The sequence below is a fragment of the Acanthopagrus latus genome, chromosome 1, assembly GCF_904848185.1.
Source record: "Acanthopagrus latus isolate v.2019 chromosome 1, fAcaLat1.1, whole genome shotgun sequence".
In the NCBI taxonomy this organism is placed as follows: domain Eukaryota; kingdom Metazoa; phylum Chordata; class Actinopteri; order Spariformes; family Sparidae; genus Acanthopagrus; species Acanthopagrus latus.
This window is the reverse complement of record NC_051039.1, coordinates 16,898,230-16,917,255: the sequence shown is the minus strand read 5'-3', so window position 1 is coordinate 16,917,255 and position 19,026 is coordinate 16,898,230. Positions and strand designations below refer to the sequence as shown.

General features: G+C 40.7%; 1 protein-coding gene and 1 long non-coding RNA gene across 9 annotated transcripts in view; one reads left to right on the top strand and one right to left on the bottom strand.

The window, feature by feature from the left end:
• Nucleotides 1-682: 682 nt before the first annotated feature.
• Nucleotides 683-4,032, bottom strand: LOC119018205. Its single transcript, XR_005074671.1, has 3 exons — nucleotides 3,305-4,032; nucleotides 1,830-1,925; nucleotides 683-1,393 (listed from the first exon to the last, which is right to left on the bottom strand). It is a non-coding gene; the product is annotated as an uncharacterized LOC119018205 (long non-coding RNA).
• A 2,665-nt stretch (nucleotides 4,033-6,697) lies between these two features.
• The window catches only part of LOC119018170 (activating transcription factor 7 interacting protein), a 31,741-nt gene continuing 19,412 nt past the window's right edge, over nucleotides 6,698-19,026 (top strand). For 2 of the 8 annotated variants that reach the window (XM_037095693.1, XM_037095685.1), the window contains exon 1: nucleotides 6,716-7,293. The gene's annotated coding sequence lies outside the window, so the exon portion shown is untranslated. Of the gene's footprint in view, nucleotides 7,294-18,126; nucleotides 18,193-18,337; nucleotides 18,405-19,026 lie in introns of those variants that run through there. The other 6 variants (XM_037095679.1, XM_037095644.1, XM_037095634.1 and 3 more) reach the window with 6 other exon arrangements.

Here is a 19,026-nt window from a genome sequence, read left to right as displayed (position 1 = left end):
AAGTCCAAAGACAGGATCTTTCCATATGCTCCTGTGGAGTCAAGATGTTGCAGGACATAGAGCAGCACCATGTGGACAGCATAATCCACTCACCTGTTTGCCTGGTTTGCAAATTCAGGGGACATGCAAGGGTACTGCAGTCTCTTTCCGGTGGGTCTGTACAGACCATACAGCTCAGGTTGACAGGCCTGTCATCATATTGTCCTATGATGGATGATTATGAAGCATTTGGAGATGGAAGAAACTTCACCCAGCTTCAGTGATTTGTTAATGATCTGCATGAAATCATGTCAAGTCATGTCTCTGAAAGTGTTGAGTCACATCTTCTGAACAGATCCTGATTGCAGGTGGGTGATCAGAGGGGAGGGTGAAGGGGTAGCATGGGGTACAAATGATTGATGTGTGAGCGGGGGAGGATGCTAGTGATGGTTTATTCATCCTGCAGTAGAACACATTCAGGTCAACCAGTTGATGCTTCTCCAGTGTGGGGGGATGGTTTCCTATAGCTGATGATGTCCTGCATGCTGTCCATCCTTTCCTTGCTGACATGCTAGTTGAAAACCTTTTAACTTTTAACATGTTGCCACTATGTTAGAGGATTTTGCACATTCCACTAAAACAACCTTCTATAGTGTCATAAATTACATGATGATTTGTAGTTTTCATTCAGTGCAGGTGACTACTCCTCAACCTAAGAACAACCTAAGTACCTAAGTACAGTGTATTTATGTCAGGTATCCATTATTACGTTCATGTATTAACTGCTTCTCTGTCTTTTGGTGTGCCACAAGGCTCCATTTTGGGTCCCATATATTTTTCTCCAAATAAATAACTCTCCTGCAGAATATTGTACACTTGCCTTTTGGGGTCATCATAAACTGACACCTGCTGTCAGTGCAATATGCTACTTGCTCTTTCTGTGCATGTAGCAGGGTTTCATTAGTACCATTAGTAAGTAGCACTGTGATCTACAGATATGAGTGCAAGGCAGCCGGGGGCGGACCCAAATGCGAACAGACTAGGCAGAACAGAGGAGTTCAGGGGTTTACTGATAAATTCAAGGTTCATAAGCTTTTAGGGACATAGGTAGGAGGTTAAGAGTTCAGAGGGATCCAAAGGGATGGGTGGCCTGGGGACTGAAGAGTAGTAGAACAGGAGAACTCAAGGGCAACGGTGGAGAACTGGACAGTGGCAGAGCTGAGCTGTTAAGAAGGACAACTGGAAAAAACAGGCAGACAGGTGGAGCCATTGTGGAGAACTATCAGAAGGCTAGGCAGATAGGCAGAGCTGCTCTAGAGCACAGGCAGGCTCGATGTGAAGGCAGAGCTGCTTTAGAATACCCTATGTCAAGGCAGGTGGCTAGACAGTCAGTCCTATAGTGCAGAGCAGGAGGCTGGTGACAAGAATGCAGGACAGGAGGTCAGTGGCAGCAGATTTGATTGATCTTGCAGGGTTTCAGTGGGGACAATCTGCTAGGGATCCAGATGAGCTGGTTGGACTTTGTTGGAGACAGCTGACTGGGACTGAGAAGATCTGGCTGGTGGGGAGCCATCGTGCTAGGCTACCCAAAAAGCAAATGGCATGTGGAGCCATAGGGACACACCACAACTTCTTCTGTGGGCTCCACAGCGATACCCCGTGAAAATGGCAAGGCAAGTCCCTGGACTTTAGGGTAGCTTCTCAACTGGGACATTGAAGGCTTGTAGGGCTCAGGGAAGGCAGAGAGAAGCCTACCAATCCAGAGGCTAGCCAAATCTGCTGGGTGCCGGATTTGAATATCACGGAAGTGAGTGCGAGGCTACAAGGGAATGCCGCAAAAGCAAACATACCAAGCAAAGAGGAGGAGTTCAGGGATTTACAGGCACGTAGGCAGGTGCAGGGTTCATGCCCATGTTCAGGTTTCAGGTTCATTCAACTGGCACTGACTGGGGAAAAGGGTTTGGTTTATGTACTGACAGGACTAATGAGGGAGAGTGGGAGCAGGTGAGTGACTAGTGGAGAAAGTCTGAGGATACCAGGTGGACAGGTTGAAAATGGCAAGAAAAAAATGTTATTCTCGAATAATCCAAACTAAAATGTTAATGTTGAACCCCTGCTACCACAATTACTCTTTTGGTGCAGGTTTTTTAAATTAACTTAGCCAAGTAAAATGTGTATGATTGGGCAATGTTTCACAAGGTGTCTTTAGTCTAACAAATACATAAACAGCTGTTTTAGATTTCACAGTCATATAAACACGGGCAATAGCCATTACAACCATATTATTCAGTCTTTTGGTCTGAAGCTACCCGGCCCAATAATTACTGCCCACTGCGTGGATGTGTGATTTAAACTCCACCACTGCGTCAGCAACTGATCAAGAGTCTGTGAAGTGTCTCACTGCTTCAGCTCAGATGTTGTGAGCCGATCGGAATAAACATCAACCTGGCAATCTTAAGTATAACTGTACAAAACAGAAGAGGGATTTTTGATTCAATTCTGCTTGACAATTGAGTTAACTCAATCCTCTTTAAATGTTATTAAAAATGATCTATTCGTCTGCAAATCTCACATCGCTTATTCACACTTGTTTACTTTGCAGGCTGGCACACGTCTATTTTTTCATTATAATGGCTTCTCTAGCTAATGTAATGTACTTCACATTATTTTGCAAAGTTGAATGTTTTAATTATGAGAGATGTAAGTCATCTTTGATTTGTGTGTTACAGTATCTTTCCCTTGAGGTCTGAAAAAAAATCCAACATGCATTGCCTCAGATATTAACAATGTCGCTCTCTCCTATGTATACAAATTAATGTAATTCTTTAATGTATCCTATCAGAGCAATGCCATGAATTATTAGAAATCATGGAATACTATTTTTTCATCATCTTTCTCTTTATGGGTTTAACAATATGTTTTGCTGCAGCCAACAGTTGCTACAGCAACCAAGACATGGTCCGAGCATCGTCTGCTTGCTTAACATGAATTACACTCACTGTTCCTTGGTGGCACTGTGATAATAAAGGTTAGATGATTTTTTGACTTAACAAGACCTATAATCCATGTTTGATTGTTTGCACTCAGATTCTGTCACTCAAGATAAACCTAGTGGAAATAAAGTTGTTGTTTTTTCACCACACAGTCTTTAAAGGATATTTTATTGTATTCCTTTCTGTTCCCATCTCTAAGAAATTTTAAACAAGGAAACGGTGGTATAGTAATGTGTTTGCTATTGCCCATTGTTGTTGTCTTTTTGAAGTGTATTCATATATGAGAATGTGGAAAAGTACAAAGAGCAGCCTTGTGTTAAGATTTTACTCACCAACTACTGGAAAGGTTTCCATAAAATTTGAGACTGATGTTCATGGTACCCAGATGATGACTCCTTTGACCATCTGATCTTGCATCTAGTATCACCTTCAGGTTCATGTTTCCAACTGACCAAAACTTTATTCTAGTCTTCCAAATATATGTGGTCTGTAGATGATGAAAATATATGATAGTATGTATTATTCAGTAAAAAAGTTCTCACTGCTGCCTTTTGACTTCCCGTCATTTCCTTTAAAACTTGGTTTATTACTGGTTTCACTTATTATTCTAATTACCCAACTGCATTTTCTGTTGTTCCAGCCCCAGGCATTATGGACAAATTTTAACCCCAGTAGTCATTACAATATAATTAACACAAAGCCATCTTGATGTTGCTGAATCATTCTTTTACAAAAGCCTTTACAAAAGACTGGAGATACTCAGTGGTAAACGTAACCGTGTTTCGGAAGACAAATGCTTAGAGCTAGTAGGTGTTTCAGTATAAAACTAATTTTCACAATGTTGCTCTGCAAAAGCACTCCACTATAAAAAGGCTGCCAGCTAGACAGCACACATACACACACACCAAATACATACATCCAAACAGGCAAGATTTAAGAAGCCTGTGTGAAAACAACAATTTGTAAGCATACATAGTGCTCAAGGTCATTGTTGTCACACACTCAGAGAGGAAATTGTGTAAGTGCCCATGACTGCCTCTAGATGTCACTAGACCAAAGACTGGGCAAGGATCTGGGCATTTTTCCTAATCCCATTTCAGATGAGTTATGGAGCTCTATTCTATATAGTACATTGTGTGACAAAATGTTTAACAAGTTCAAATGTTACACTTTGATAGTTAGGTTATGGGATTCCTCTAGCTGTAGTTATGTGTGCTATTCATATTGTTTACTGTACATTTTGTTTTGGTTTTGCACACATTCCCTCTAGCTATATTGGAATGGAAATTTCCCAACTGATCCCAATTATATTTTTTTTAGTTCTTACTTCTGTGATTTTATTTTTGTTTCTGAAACAACTCACTTGTTAGTGAGGCAGACAGTCACTGTATCTCACCAACACTCTAGTATCGGTGAGATACAATGATTTAAAGAGGCTCTATTTTACCACCTAATGAGCAGTATTGTATGTGGAAAAGGGCACTTTGTGAGGCACTCACAGCTATTGTGTTCTGAACTGCGGTATTGCTGATTGACTTGTAAAACAACCTGAGATAAGAGGAGATCCATGAACATCCAGTGTGTTTTGGAGTCACTTTAACTGAATATTGAGAGGACAAAATTGGCTGTGTTTCAACTGCTGAGAACTTGCATTATGTGCTTGAAGAAAATGGATCTACATAAATTTCACTGTGCATCTTCAATCCTTTACTTTTAAAAAACACACTCATTTGTGTTTGGTCGGTAGAATTGTTCCTGTGTTTACGTGTCCCAAGGCTGGTTGCATTTTTTTCTCAATGTGGAGAATCCAAAAGTGATGTTGTACTTCAATTGTAGCCTTCAACTGTGTAATATTGATACCACAGCAACCCTGCAATTGAAATTGCATAATTTGGCTGCTTTACCCATTTATGTAACCTGTTTACACTCAGCCAGTATGTTAGCAGGCACATGTCTTTTGTGCATTTGTTTGTTGTGACCACACATTTCCCATGGCTCACTTTTCAGCAGCTATCGCCCAATATTCATAGAAACATGTCACTATCATAATTGTAATTGTCCAAAGTGATATTTTAAACTACTGTGCCCTCAGCTGTCCTGATGAGGAACTCTTTGTTGCTACTTTTTTTTGGAACGGGTTTCCTGTTTTTGCATAAGTCTAAATGCCCTAAATGACTGACTATCACTTGTAGTTCTTCTGGTGTGTTTGGCTCTATTGTCATTCATCTGCGCTTATCAGCAGACCCTTGCCTGATTCATCTTGTTGAACTCCGGTTAAAGGCAGTCAATGTGCTGGCTGTCTGCTGGCTGTTCAGCACGCCCAATCTCTACGTCTGGTTTCTCTTTTTTCTTCACTTCTGCATGTTTTTTTCCTTCAGCCAACAACAAGCAAATGTTAAGCCAATTGTAACACTGACCGCATTTTCGATGTCTATCTTTTACTTTGCACAGGGAGCATACTTGTTCAAGTGCCCCAAAACTGAATTACGTAAAAATGTAGAATATAACGTAATTTTTAAAACCTTTCTGAAATGATCATATCGAATGATAAATATCTGAGTTATGTAATATGTGGGGGTTTACTCCATTTTTGGGTGGAAATTTCAGCGCAAATTCTTCAACCACTGCAATATCTTTTTACTTTTTATCGTTCATTCATTGCAGACTCTTAACAATGAAACACCAGACACACCATAGGGTATCATGGCAGTTCCAGCTGTATTATTGATCTACAGGCTGTTTCTGTTTCAGCGCTGCCTAATGGAGCCTGTGATCTGCATATAGTTCCCCGTACAAAAGAGCTGTTATTTTGAAAAATGTCAATATAAAAGAGAGGAAGCCTAGCTGGATTTGTTCTCACATGTAGATGACAAAAGACACTTGCCTAACCTTAATGCATCCTTCAGACTAGCACTGCAGACCTTCTGTGGTGTGCGAGTGCACAGGTGACAGAGAGAAACACAAGGCAAAGGAGAGCACAGCTACCAACTCCTTCTTCAGATCACATGGACCTGCAAGAGGGCGAGCTGTGACACAGACTACAGTAGGTGCAAAGGGTTTATCCATGAGGACAGAGACATTTTAACGCTCAATGATAGGAAGAGCACTATAATTCTCCCTCTGCTGGCCTCCTGGGGAACTACAAGTCTACTACAAAGAAGTGAGTCAACAAAATGGCTGACCTGCATAATGCTGTATAAGGTCAGAAAAGCAGACCATATGTTGTTCATTTATGTAGGCTAATGGATTTTTTTTAAAGGAGGCTATGAATACAAAAAACACTTGTCCTTGATTTCTTGTCTTCCTTCTTCTGAAAATCCATGAAATCACAGAACAAAAACATAAAGAGAAAATACAGGAAAACTGTGCCATCACTTTTAGAAAACAACTTTTCCAGTTTTACAATCCTGGCTGGCTTTGTGCTCCCCAGATAATCAGGGTCAGACCGTCTTCTTGTCTCACGTGTGCCATTTTTTTTTTTTTAACTTTTACCTTAAACAGTTAACATGGAGAGCAAACCTCTCAAGGTCATTTGCATACATCCCGCAGTGGACCTCGCACACACCTACAATCATAAAATGTATATCATACAAACCTACACTAACACCACCATGTGCACTTAACACTTTCTCAGGCTGTTGTTCTTGTGACTCCTCCTCCACCATCTGATCCCTCCCCCTCAGCCCCGCAGTCTGTCTGTCTGCTTGCTTGTCGCGGTCAAAGACTGCCACAGCCCCCTCCCCCTCCTCCCTTCCCATGCTAATGTTCTGCTCCCTGTTGTCCCCACTGCCGACCGGCGGGCTCTGTCGGGCTCTCTCAACCACACTGCAGTTTGGCTACTCCGAGCAGAGGTGCTGCTGCTGCCGTGGCTCTAACACACACTCGTGTTCAGTCCTGCAGATCATTCATACAAACCGATCCACCACGTCCCGGAGCTGTTCATACCTACCTTGCCGGCTTTAGCTACACCGACTTCAACACCGCTGCCGGTAGGGCGACAGGAAAAAAAAAGAGCGTTAACACCGCCGACCAACGGCTGACGTCTCTGTGCTCGAAAAGAGGAGGAGCCTGTTCGTTGAGCGAAAGAGGAGAGCAGTCGGTCGAGTCCGCGACTGCACAACCCTACAGTTGTTGTGGCACAACTCGCCAGTTTCTCCATTGTTCGTAGAAAGCTGTGGTTAATTATACCACCCCGACCACATCGGCGACACATAAACACCTCCGGAAGAGTTTAGCAGCAGCTGGAGGAGGAGGAGGAGGCAGTCTGCTGCGGATCCAGACTGAAAATCGCGGGAACATCGCAAGGCGACGCGAAGAGTCGGTGAGTCGAGGTGTTTACTAGCATGCTAGCCAAGCAGCTTTCATAGCTTAACTGATGCAGGTAGATGTTACTTCTGGGATTTTTTTTGTTATGAATATGAACATTAGGACAAGACTTACTGACAGTAGTTTTTCTGGGTTTTTTTGGTGTGTGTGGCACATTTTAAAGTGAGCCCTACTATTTGGGTCTGTCGCGGGCGTTGAAAGTAAGGTTAGCTAGGACTTGCTTTGACGCTAGCTGAGCGGATAACTACCATAATGACTTGTTGAATCGATATTTTTCTAGTCACTTGAACTGTCATTTTTACTTTTTTATAAACATTAGAACGTATGTTTCTGAAATTTTAGTTTTGTGAAAGCAATGTCGCAAGCTACACAGTCTTGTAAATTGCTTTTACGGATCTGTTGAATTGCTAATTTGATTAGAATTTAATCAAATATTAGAAAGTGAAAACTTTCTGTTTATGCTTGTAACATCTTTTGTTTTTTTATGTTTATGTTATGAATTCCTTTTTCGAACAAAGCTGCTCTCATATCGCTACCCTGTTCTTGTTGCTAAGCAGTGGTGACTTGGTCGAAGAACACTTGGAGGATAAAAACACACACAATGAACAAGAAGGGAAAAAACGACACAGTTCTCTGATTTAACACACACCACTCATTATCAAGTAGTCAAACACTTTTTATTGTATTTCAGTGACTTCCCTATTTAGGAACTGGAAACACACATTTGTGTTGTTTATTTTAACTAAATTCTCAAAGGTCCAACCCTACCGAGTCAGTGAGGCGACTAATGTGTTGGTGCTAAAACAAGCAGCAGGCACTTCCAGCAACACTGCAGAGGTGGCAGTTGGGGGGAGGGGAAAAATGAAGACATGTTTTGATTAGAAGTTGTCTACCTAGAGGTAATGAGTGGTATAGGTAATGGTAAAACAATAAATCAACTTTGCCAATTTAATCAACACCTCTGATAGAGCTTCAGAAAGGAATTTTTGGCTTCTTTTAAACCCATCCATTATTTGATGGAGATTATTAGAGTGTCTTCAAGATGAAAATCAGCACTGAATTTGGGCCCTAATGGCACAGAATCCAAAGCAGTCTATGTGAAGAGGAATCTGCTGCATCCTCTACATTTCAACCCCCCTCTTGGTCAAAAGTGGTACAGACCAGTAATTTTCCATGCACCACACTGTCCCAGGATGTGGGTGTGGCTTAATGTCAATGGTAATACAAGAGTTTTGCGGTTTTTCCCTTGTCCTTTCCTATGTGTTTACAAAAGAGGAAAAAAACTAATCAGCATCCTTTCTTTTATTCAGATTAAGTGATGTGCAGATAAGTGATCAATTCAGTGTTTGCTATATATAGCTGAGAGCCATAAGTCAGCCCCAGTTTGGGGAAGGTGGCAGTCTGCAGAACTGGACTGTTTTGTCATATCCGTGATGTTTTTTGACGTCTCAATTTAGTTCATACAGAGTGAGTTTGTTCAGTTTTCTTTTTACCTTTGAGGACATGGTACAGCCCTGTTTCTAGCGTCACCTCCCCCACCTCACCAGTGGCAGTGCTCACATGGTGCACTTGTAATGCTTCAGTCTGTTTTTTTCTCTGCTGAAGAGGAAGCAGCCTTAAGAGGCTCCACCTACATTTTTCAAAAGCTTTCCTGTCGATGTCAGAGTCAGTTATTTTTTACATAGCTAAATTTATTTACCTTTCATCCAATGAAATCAATGAAGCTTCCCACAGATATTACAAATGCTATGTCAATTTCAAGGGCTAGCAATATGCAAATCTCTACTAAATGTGAGGATAAGAAAATTGGTCTTAGTTAAAAATTTAGACCTCCAAATGTCCTTCATTTGGTGAGAAGAAGAGTGTATGTGCCTGTCAGTGTCTCCTTTCTCAGTCCTGGTTTATACAGGTCTGGTGCCAAATGTAAGTCAGTGCTGTGCAGCTGCTGGCCCATGATCCACCACAGGTCCATGGAAACCCCAACCCACATACGTCCTTGGCCTCTGTACTGTCAGCTTTACACATCTGTGGTGTATTCACCCGCATAAATGAAATGCATGTGGATCTTGAGTGTGCCTATATTAAGCAGTATTATAAGATAATTTAATATGTTTCGTTTCGACTAAGCGGTGTCGCTGTCTCATTAGATCGTTGGTAGATGATAGAGAGCAAATATGGCATTATGTTCTTTATGATTCAAAGAGGTCAGCCCTTTCGAATGACTATGAAAAAGAAATTTTGTAAAGATAATGGTAGTGACACAAAAATCCATAAAATATGCCAATGCAAATATCATATCAAATATATAAGCAGAAAATGCTCTTGTGGGGTCGTAAATATTGATTAAGATGTCAACCCCGTCCTCATTATTTGAACATATATATTTCTACATAAAGAATTGAGCTTGTTTTTAATTACTGTGCATGTTTCTCATCTCATCATAACTAAACATTTCTGCTTCATTTCAATGCCGTTGTTATAAACTCTGTTGATGAAAATCAATTCGGGAATGATAGCAGGTTCTAATCCTGTATTTTTATGTGAGAACCGGCTTCAACCAGTTACAGCTGGTTTCTTTGCTTCAGGCTGAAAATGAGAGTGGTAAGAAATATGATCTTGGTTAAGTCTCAAAATACCCTGTGTTTGTTATTCATCATTTATAACCTGCCATGCTGATAATTAGAAAGGCTTGTTTTAAATTTGTACTTTGCATTTCACACATGGGCTATAATGAATTAGTCAACCTTACATACATGCATGTCTATTTTAAGGTGAGCCATATCATGCTAATTTTATCCTTATTTGTAATTTCTATGGAAAACACTAGTGCTTACAACATGTATGCAATACACTGACTAAACATGCTGTTAATCTCAAATAATGATAATAATTACACTCAAACCACCATTTTAAAAACCATTGTAGATGATTTTTCATCATGTAAGGTTTTGAGAGAGAAACTGCAACATAGACGTCAATCATATGTTCAGGCTTGCATTTACTCACAAGTCTCTCCTCCCACTCCCAATGCCTTATGCATTACAATTAAATGTGTCCGCTCCATTCGTGTAGACTTAAGAGTTCACTGCATGAATGCTATGACAACACAAATACCACCATTTTTCATCTTTCATTAGAATCAGAATCAGAAATTCCTTTATCACTCCCTCAAATGGGGACATTTGTGCGTCACAGCAGCCAAAGGACAGTTCAATATAACAATAAACAATAATAAATAATAGTAAACACATACACTGCACACTGTAAATGTAAATTAAATGTCAATTTTACCTGTCGTTTGCATGTCTGAGTGCTAGTGTTGTGAAGATTAGAAATTTCCCATTCATATCGATACTGAATATTTGAAGCCGTTTCAGTGCATAGGTTGCCTGAGTAACGTCAAATACGTAAATCGCCTATTGACCCCATTACCACTTCTCACAGGCAAGACAGGTTGTCTGTGATTTTTATCTTAAGTGCCACTGACATCACATTTCACGTCTCATATGCTCCGGAAACAGTTGCTAAAGAAGAGGAAACAACAATAGTAACATTATGAGAGAAGCGTCTGTAAAATTATGGATACATTATTTCGAGCTTCACATCTCTCACAAACCTCAAATTATTTTACCCCGCATTCAAGTTGCATGGGCACTAAATTGTTCAGCAATCCAGGTATTTTCACAACCGGGGAGTCAAGATTTTTTGGCCTCAAAACACCATTGAGTAGTTTTTACAGGAGTGAGTGGCATTTTTTGCAATATTGTTAAAAAGTCTGTCAATAATGGAGGATACTAGGTTAACATGACCTCTGGTGTGTAAAGTTTAAGGTGTTTGGCTGGGAATAAGCACTACACCTCCTCACAGCTCAAGACAAGCTGGGTCTTGCTTGAAGCCTGGTGAATGAAATGGTTAGCCATGAAGTTAACAATGACCGTGACCGAGGCTCACCTTTTTGCTTTGGTGTTCTGTCAGAGGTAGAGGCATTATGGGGTCTTCAGAGTCATTTATGGACCAGGCCTTGTAGCCTAGTGTAAAACTGCCGTCACGCAGTGCAAGCCATTCGAAATAATGGGTCTCAGATTGCACTGTTGCGGTTGCATTCTGTCGGAAAAGTACTCAAAGCATTTGGGTGCCGTAGTTGCGGGGTCTCTGTATAAAAGGGGCTAAGGGAGCTATTCAAATTCCAACTAGAGTTCCCTGTGGGTCAAAAGATTTCTTCCTGAACCGAAAAAGCCTGCAAATGCGCTGCCTCCAACCAATGCTGAAACCAGAAATACCGAACCCATGCCCAGCTTGCAGACAGAGAATAGATCGGAACATATTTTAAAGTTGATGGCTACTAGCAAGTTTCAGTTTATTTAAAAGTTGTCAAAACAACGCTTTGTGTTTTACTTAATCTAGTGACAGTAGCCTTTTCCCCTCTCATACTGGTCAATCCTTCCTTCTTGACAAGAAAGTTGGTAAAATACATGCAGGTTCTCTCTTATTCCCCTCTTGCTGAGGTAGTACGGCTAATCAACTTGTTATTTTGTCCTTAAAGATGACTTGCTGTTAAGGTGGTGGATGACAAACGTAAGAAAAGAAAGAATCACATTGGCACATTGCATGCCTTACTGACCTATCAGTTAACCAAGCTTACAAGGTTAAGTTGTTTGCTACAAAAATGAACGACACCAGCAAGCAGGGCCATCCTGAGCTGTGTGGAAGTATTTTGGGTTCTGCAACCTTAGATGGCGATGTAATTATAGAAAAGGATATTTGTTGACTTTGTGCAAAGCAACTTCTTAGCCCCAGATTCCACTAGGATGCCACTTTAGATAATGCTCGTGTTTCACCGGCTGATCCACAGCACGTTCTACCAATGTCCTGAAAGTGGCTCTCCACTCTCCTCCACGGAGAATACGCTCCAAGTCTATTACTGATGGATTGCTAGCTTGCCACCGAAGTGAGGCAGAGATGCACCACAAACAAGCAAAGCAACATGAAGGGTCTACCTTCTTTTGAATATTATTCAGTGCAAAAACAATAGTGATTGAACATGAAGTTAATCAACAAAGGCAGCTTGTCCATGAAAGAAATCCCACTGATTGGCTGTTCAGGTTAGTGGATCAGTGTAAGAAAGGAGAACCAAAGAAAGAAAGGGAAAGCCCCTTGAGGCTGTCACTGTTTAGTATGCATAATTTCACCCCATTTTGTACATTTTCTCCTTCTTTTTCTCCTCAGCTTCTTTATCTGTTTTATATGTTCTTAGAAACGGCTGTATAAGCAGGCTGTGATCTTCAAGGTTTGTTCAGAATGAAGTTTTTTGATCAAGACTCAGGAGAGTTTAGGCAATGCAAGAGTCAGCCTTTGTCGCAAATAGGTCCTTGATGTCAATTCGGTGTTTCAGGGCCTTTTACAGTGCATAGTGTTTCTGTGAACATGTGGTGATGGTGCCAGCAATCTCCCAAATGCAGAGAAATGCAATTGTCATGACTGAATAGGAAATTAATTATAATGGATGTTAGCTGCAAAAGAGCATCAGTGTAGTAAACAAATAAGTGGAGTGCTGAAGCAGTGACTCCCATAGACTTAAGGAGGGAGTTTCAGGGGTCCAACTGATAGCTGACAAGCACCTGCATGAGTTCACCATAAGGTCACAAACAGTTCACTGAGTTAACACAGTATTGTTCACCGTGATTTACAGGTCTTACTTTAGTTATTCTTTGTTCCTGAGGGTGGTGAAATGGCATCTGCTTGAAGAAAACCACTAGCAATTTAGTGATGTTCAGTGTTCTTTCACCTAAGTGTTAAATGGTCTCAAGAAGAATAGTTGGCCATCGTCAGCATAGCAGTTGTAGCAGCAACTGAAATGGGATTTTGTGATGTTAAAAGTTAAGCTCAACTTGAGTGGTCAGCAAGCGTTGAGCAGTTGTAAGCCTCAAGCGTCCAGCTCCTGTTTATTACAGACCCCTATTGTATATGTAGACGTGAAAACAGAAATGCTACCTTGCTGGCAATTTTGAGACAATCTGAACCCCACAGAAGGTCAGGATCAGTCTTTTGTCTCTTCTTTGGTGAAGACGACTCAGTGTCTTCTCTCGAAGTCTGTCTGTGACATGGAATACCATGACAGCGGTAAACATTTGAGGTAGTCCGAGTTGTTATGCTAAGGTTATCTGCAGCATTGCCAGTCACAGAACGTGCTGTTGGGGTTGTGCAAGCTTTTCAAAAATGTTGTGACAAAAATTGCCAACACAGCCAACTGTGATGTTTAAAATGGTGCATGAAGAGGTAGTTTCAAGCGCTTTCCAGCTCATAATTATTCATGGTATCATTTTTTAAAAACATATCCAGAATTTACAATTTCAAATGCAGCTACTGCCCTTTGCTACCTATCCTTGGCTCTAGCTAGCTACTGTTGGCTAATTATTTAATGGCTCATTAGACCTTGGAGCCAGTAGCCCTAGAGTATTTGTGGAAAAAAACTTTGCATTGGAGTGAACATGCTGGAAGCCCAAACAAGACTGAGCAAAGCCTCCAATTTGACGGAGGTGAGACTGAGGAGAGGGAATATAGTGTGGCGGTGCTTTACAGTGTCTCTAATCAGGACTATGGCTCTGGGGACAAGAAGAGAGGCATGAAGCGGCAGAGAGGAGAATGATTATAGACTTTCTGTGAGTTCTATTTAGTTCATATCAAGTTTGAAAGCAGAGCCATTTACCATGAATAAAAAAAATGATTATTGATAAATTATAAATTAGCTCCACATGTGAGACGAGATGTGCCCCTGACATATCTCCCAGCTTGAAACTATGTTGGCACCTGGACTATCATCTCTTGTGGTACAAAGTGGTATTGAGATCTGGTATTAGGCCATATCTTACAAATTGCTCCTTTAAAGCATGCCTAAACATTAAGTTTAATTGATCAACAGACACCTTGCCCAATGAGATGCCAACAAAAGTATCCACTTTGAGACAGTTCCTTCTCAAAAATATGAGAAATTAAGAAATAACAGTTTTCCAAATTTTAGGTCCAATTGTCTGTAGTGTCTAACAAGATTGCTGATGTTTTGGTAAGGAGGTAACATTTAAGTATGGATACAGCTTTTGAGATGGAGCCCTGATGATTCCTATCACAGTTGTTCAGTGGAGCATTAAGCCTAAAAGCTTGACTACCCGGGTTTAAAATTTCCTTGTTCTTCTGCACTGTGGGGTTCATTGAGTGTGCACACGAGAGACTAACGCCAGACAAATCCGGCTATGCTCCAGTTTAGCACCCAGTTAGGTTACTGCAGAACATTTCAGTCCTGTATTTGAGATTCATGCATAATGATTATATAAATACTCACAAAGTGTCAAAGGTTAGATAAAAGGTAGAAAAATGTATTGTAGATTGTAGATCAAAAAACCTCAACCTCAAAAGAACAAACCTACAGGGAAAAAAGCAGAGAGATTTTTTTTTTTTTTTTTTTTTTAGCAAAATAGAAATGTACAGTCATATTGCAGAGTCAGCTGTGTTCCTGGTGAAAGGAAGGCTTTCTGCTGTAACCATGCACAGCAGCAGCAGTGGCAGCAGCAGCCATTTTGTGCTGTAGCATTCACTGCAAGCGATCTATCAGGAGAAAATTAGTGGGGGGGGAGTGTTGAGCAAGCTAGCTTATGGACTAATCCAAAACATTAAGCCCAGTAAATGTTAGCTATTTGTTTTCTATATTTCTTGCAGAAAGCTATCTGCATTTTTCTCATAACTTATTCCTCACATGCCCAAATGGAAGAGAGGAAAAAAGCAGCTTATAGTGTCTGATTTATTCCACTATTAAAAATCTTCCTTTTAAAAGCATTTTATCTAACAACTTAACAGAAATGTGGCCGAAACGTAGATGAGTTACTGAGATTGAGAGAAAATTTGATCAAAGAGCTCAAGGAGAAGAGCCGCCCAAGCTTGGAGTTTCTACCTGTTTAGGAAAATTAGAAATCTAAGACTATTTTCCTGTTCAACATAGACCAATCCAGTTTTAAACTAACTTCTAACTGCATAGCTCGAATCGTTTAGAGAGCTTTGTGTTTGTCATTCACCTCTCTAGCTCCCTCCCTTGTTGATGAGAACACCCTTCTTGCTGCAATGGTTTAGTCCATGCTTGGCTGTAAAACTCCAGACTGGAGCAGACTGCCGGTGTGGGGGAGGGGTGTTGGCGCTCTGTGTCAGGCTGTGGACTTCAGTTATGACTGTGTGGTGCTAGCTAAAGCTCATATGTTCTGACTTGAGTGCAGATACGCCAAAAATGGTATTTAGGTTATCACAGATTTACCAGATAAAGGAGGGAGCAACTGCATGCATATATTTCAGTTCTGCAATTAACCAAATATGTTATTATTACTTACCTTCAGGGAACCTAGATTATCTTTATTTTTCACCTGCTGTTTTTATGGGTTACAATATAGTGTGTTCAACATTCATAGTGTTTTTTGCAGCCATTGTATGAACCACCCTCAGAAGCGCATGGCTAAAGAATAAGCACCATGTGCTTGCTTGATTCACACTGGAACTCCTGGTTTTGCCCACCCCCTCCCTGTTTATCTTCCCTTTTTTCCTTCTACCCAGCTCTTGCTAGTCTCCACTCATTTAAAAGAACAGATTAAAAAAAACACGCGAACATTGTTTGGGCAATGATAGGCTAAGAGGCAGTACCTTCAGACTATTGCCTAGCAATTAAAATATTTTTTGAAAATATCCTTTTTTTCCTAAGTAATATTTTGCTGTGTGAGAATTGTTCGCCTTTACGCTCTGTCCATTTGTCTACAATCAGGTTTCTTTCCTGTCAAATACCAGCCAACTCAAAACTGTATCTATTCATGCTCTCCCATGTGATAATAAAGTACTAGAAGTTAGATAAAATGCAATGTGAATATGAGAAATGTGGTCTATTCCACTTTGCCAGGATATTAATATATGATGTGTATTTTTTCTGGAATGTAGTTCACTTTAAGTGTGTGTATATTAACTCTTTGAGGTTGAGTGAGTGACCTTCAGGCATTGTCGCAAAAACCATTTGCCAGCATATGTAAAATGTATTATGAACATTAAAATCCTATATATTTTTCTATCCATTCATACTGCCGCTTGTGGGATTTCACAAGTGTGACCATCAAAACACTTTCTTTCCCAAGTCAGGATAATAAGGGACTGGATTCTCTCCCTGCTTGCTTTGGGTGAGAGGCAGAATACCGTCTACCACAGCTTGTCAGTCTGCCACCAAGCTAACATCTACGGAGACACTCATCCAATCCACACTCATTTTCACACCTCTGGGCAATTCAGAGTTTCCAGTCCACCCGACTAGCACGTCCCTGTTCTTTGATGGAAAGTGGAGATCTTCCGGGGGAAACGCCAACAGGACAAATATATAGAGCTCCATAGACAAGGGACTGATGTGACAGAATCTTGGCGCTGATTACATACAGAGCAGTACATAGCCAGCAAACCTTTCCTGATTACACAATCACTGCTTGTAATCAGGATGTTATTGGAAAAATCAGTTAGCAAGATAGGGTCTTAAGAAACAGCAAGAATTAAGTTAAAAGTTAATGTACAAATAAAATTCAAGTCACATTAAAGTCAGTATTATGATTAAAAAATAGAGATACCTGCTGTAGGAGAACCGTGCGAAATTTGCATGTCTCTGTTTTTCATAATATTTTAGTAGGTCTATTTAACAAATAGTTTTTTTTGCACACAGGAACTACTTTTAATGTCATGGTGCTGCCGTAACATGATAAGATGTTGTGCAAGATACAACAGGCTGTGTGACTGCGCACAGACCAGGTGGCCATTTTGAGTTTCAGTGAATCCAGATGCAGGCGGTGAGGGTGAGGGTGGGGGAGGGGAACACTGCGCACTGTGCGCAGTAATGTTGGAATGCAGGCTCGGCTCTCACTAGCTGACATCTTTTTTTCCCCATTCAGTATTTAGCCTCCATAGAAATCTCTCACATTAGATAACTGCTAACATTTTTTTGAGGTTGGTTGAGGCTGAGACCAGCAGCACCCTGTGAAACTGAGACAGCTAAGTGTCAGGTTTACTGGTTTATCAGTTGAGGCACAACAGACAGCTGAAGAAGAATCATTATTTTATTACCCAGTTAAATTGATTTAGGTTAATAAAACATTTAGCAGCATGGCTGAGAATGGTTTTGTTTGGTCTTCAACCTTTACTTGGTGTGAGCTCTTTACTCTCTAAAATAGTGAATCTCTGAACCAGGATTTACAGGTGACATTTAAAATAATAAATCTAGTCTTATTTTCAGTGAGTCAGTTTTTGTTAAGTTTTCCCTCAAGGTCTTTGTATGAGTATGGAGATTTCTGCAGATTTTTTTTTAGGAGGCGGAGTTTGTAATAAGATCTGCTCACGCCTGTGCTCAGCATGCTGCTCACAGCAGCGCTGGTGGCCATTTTGTGTTTCTGCAGAAGCAGAAAGGGGGGATGGGCAAAGAACACTCAACAAGGTTTTATTTACCCTCACAACAGGGCTTTTGATGAAGACAGGTGAAGGTTGCCATTGAAGGTTCATTGTAATTAGCAATGACATACTGTCTGCTACTTATGCAGCAACCCATTTCCCTGTCTGTTATGAGTTTCAATCAGTCATGTCAGAAAATTACCTGAAGTATTTTGTGAAGAACATAATGGTGCAAACTTTTATGAGGGAAGCGATAATGCATACATTATATTTTTGAGTTTATAGGTAGGTGTTCTTTGTTCCTCTTGAGTCAAGAGCCACCCCTGTGTTGGAATGGTTCAGTCTTTTCACCAGCGGCCGTCCTTGCTGTGGGAGAGGCTGGGCGGTTAGAGGCTGCCTAGTGTGTCAAGCTGTGCTCTAATTTCTTGCTGTGCGCAGCTAGCATGAGACTGTGAGTCTAAAAGGCAATGTGTTTTGTTTTTGTACTTGACTAAAAAAAGTGTTTTGCTGAGATAATCTTTAAATCTCAAATACCATAGCTGTGCTAATTCATGAAAAGTGTTTTCTGAGGAAAGTACTTTCTTTGGCTTTCATCGACTTATCCAAGAACATCAGGTTAAGAAATCCTAATTTTAGCAGTTAAGTTTTCTGTGGAAAACTCAAGTAAGTAAAACTCCCTGTCCTCATTTAGCAAATCTGTTACTGCCCTTTGACTGTTCGATTACTTGAATACTTCATTCTTTATCTCTTTTGTTTAGAACGCCCCACCCCCACTCCCTCCCTGCATCAGAATGGTTCAGTCCATGTTGACTTGGAGAGGCTGTTCCAGAGAGAGAGAGAAAGAGCACGTGTGTGTCTGTGTGTGTGTGTGTGAGAGAGAGAGAGACAGGGGAGGGAGGGTGCAGCTGTCTCTAGGTTGAGTGTGCTGTGGGTGTGCAATTTAGCGCTGGCTGTGCGCCGCTAGCTAGGCCGCGACTAAAGTGCACGTTGTGTTGCTTTGTCATGTTAAAAATGGCTTGTTCTTTCTTTGCTGGTTATGGCTTGATATCACATATAATGACAGTTTTTGTGCCACTTGTTTGGTCAGTGTAACCAAAGATGGAGCCTTAAGAAGTAACAGTTTCTTTTAAAAAGAAGAAGAAAGAAAAGGTGAAACAGTCTGAACCAGGCTCTTCCCCATAACTTTGGCATTTTTTCAGGCCTTTTAAGACACTTGGCCCATTATTAAGCTCAACAAATTATTTATACATCCTCATTTTCTCAAGTCCTCTTTTCTAGGTGAACA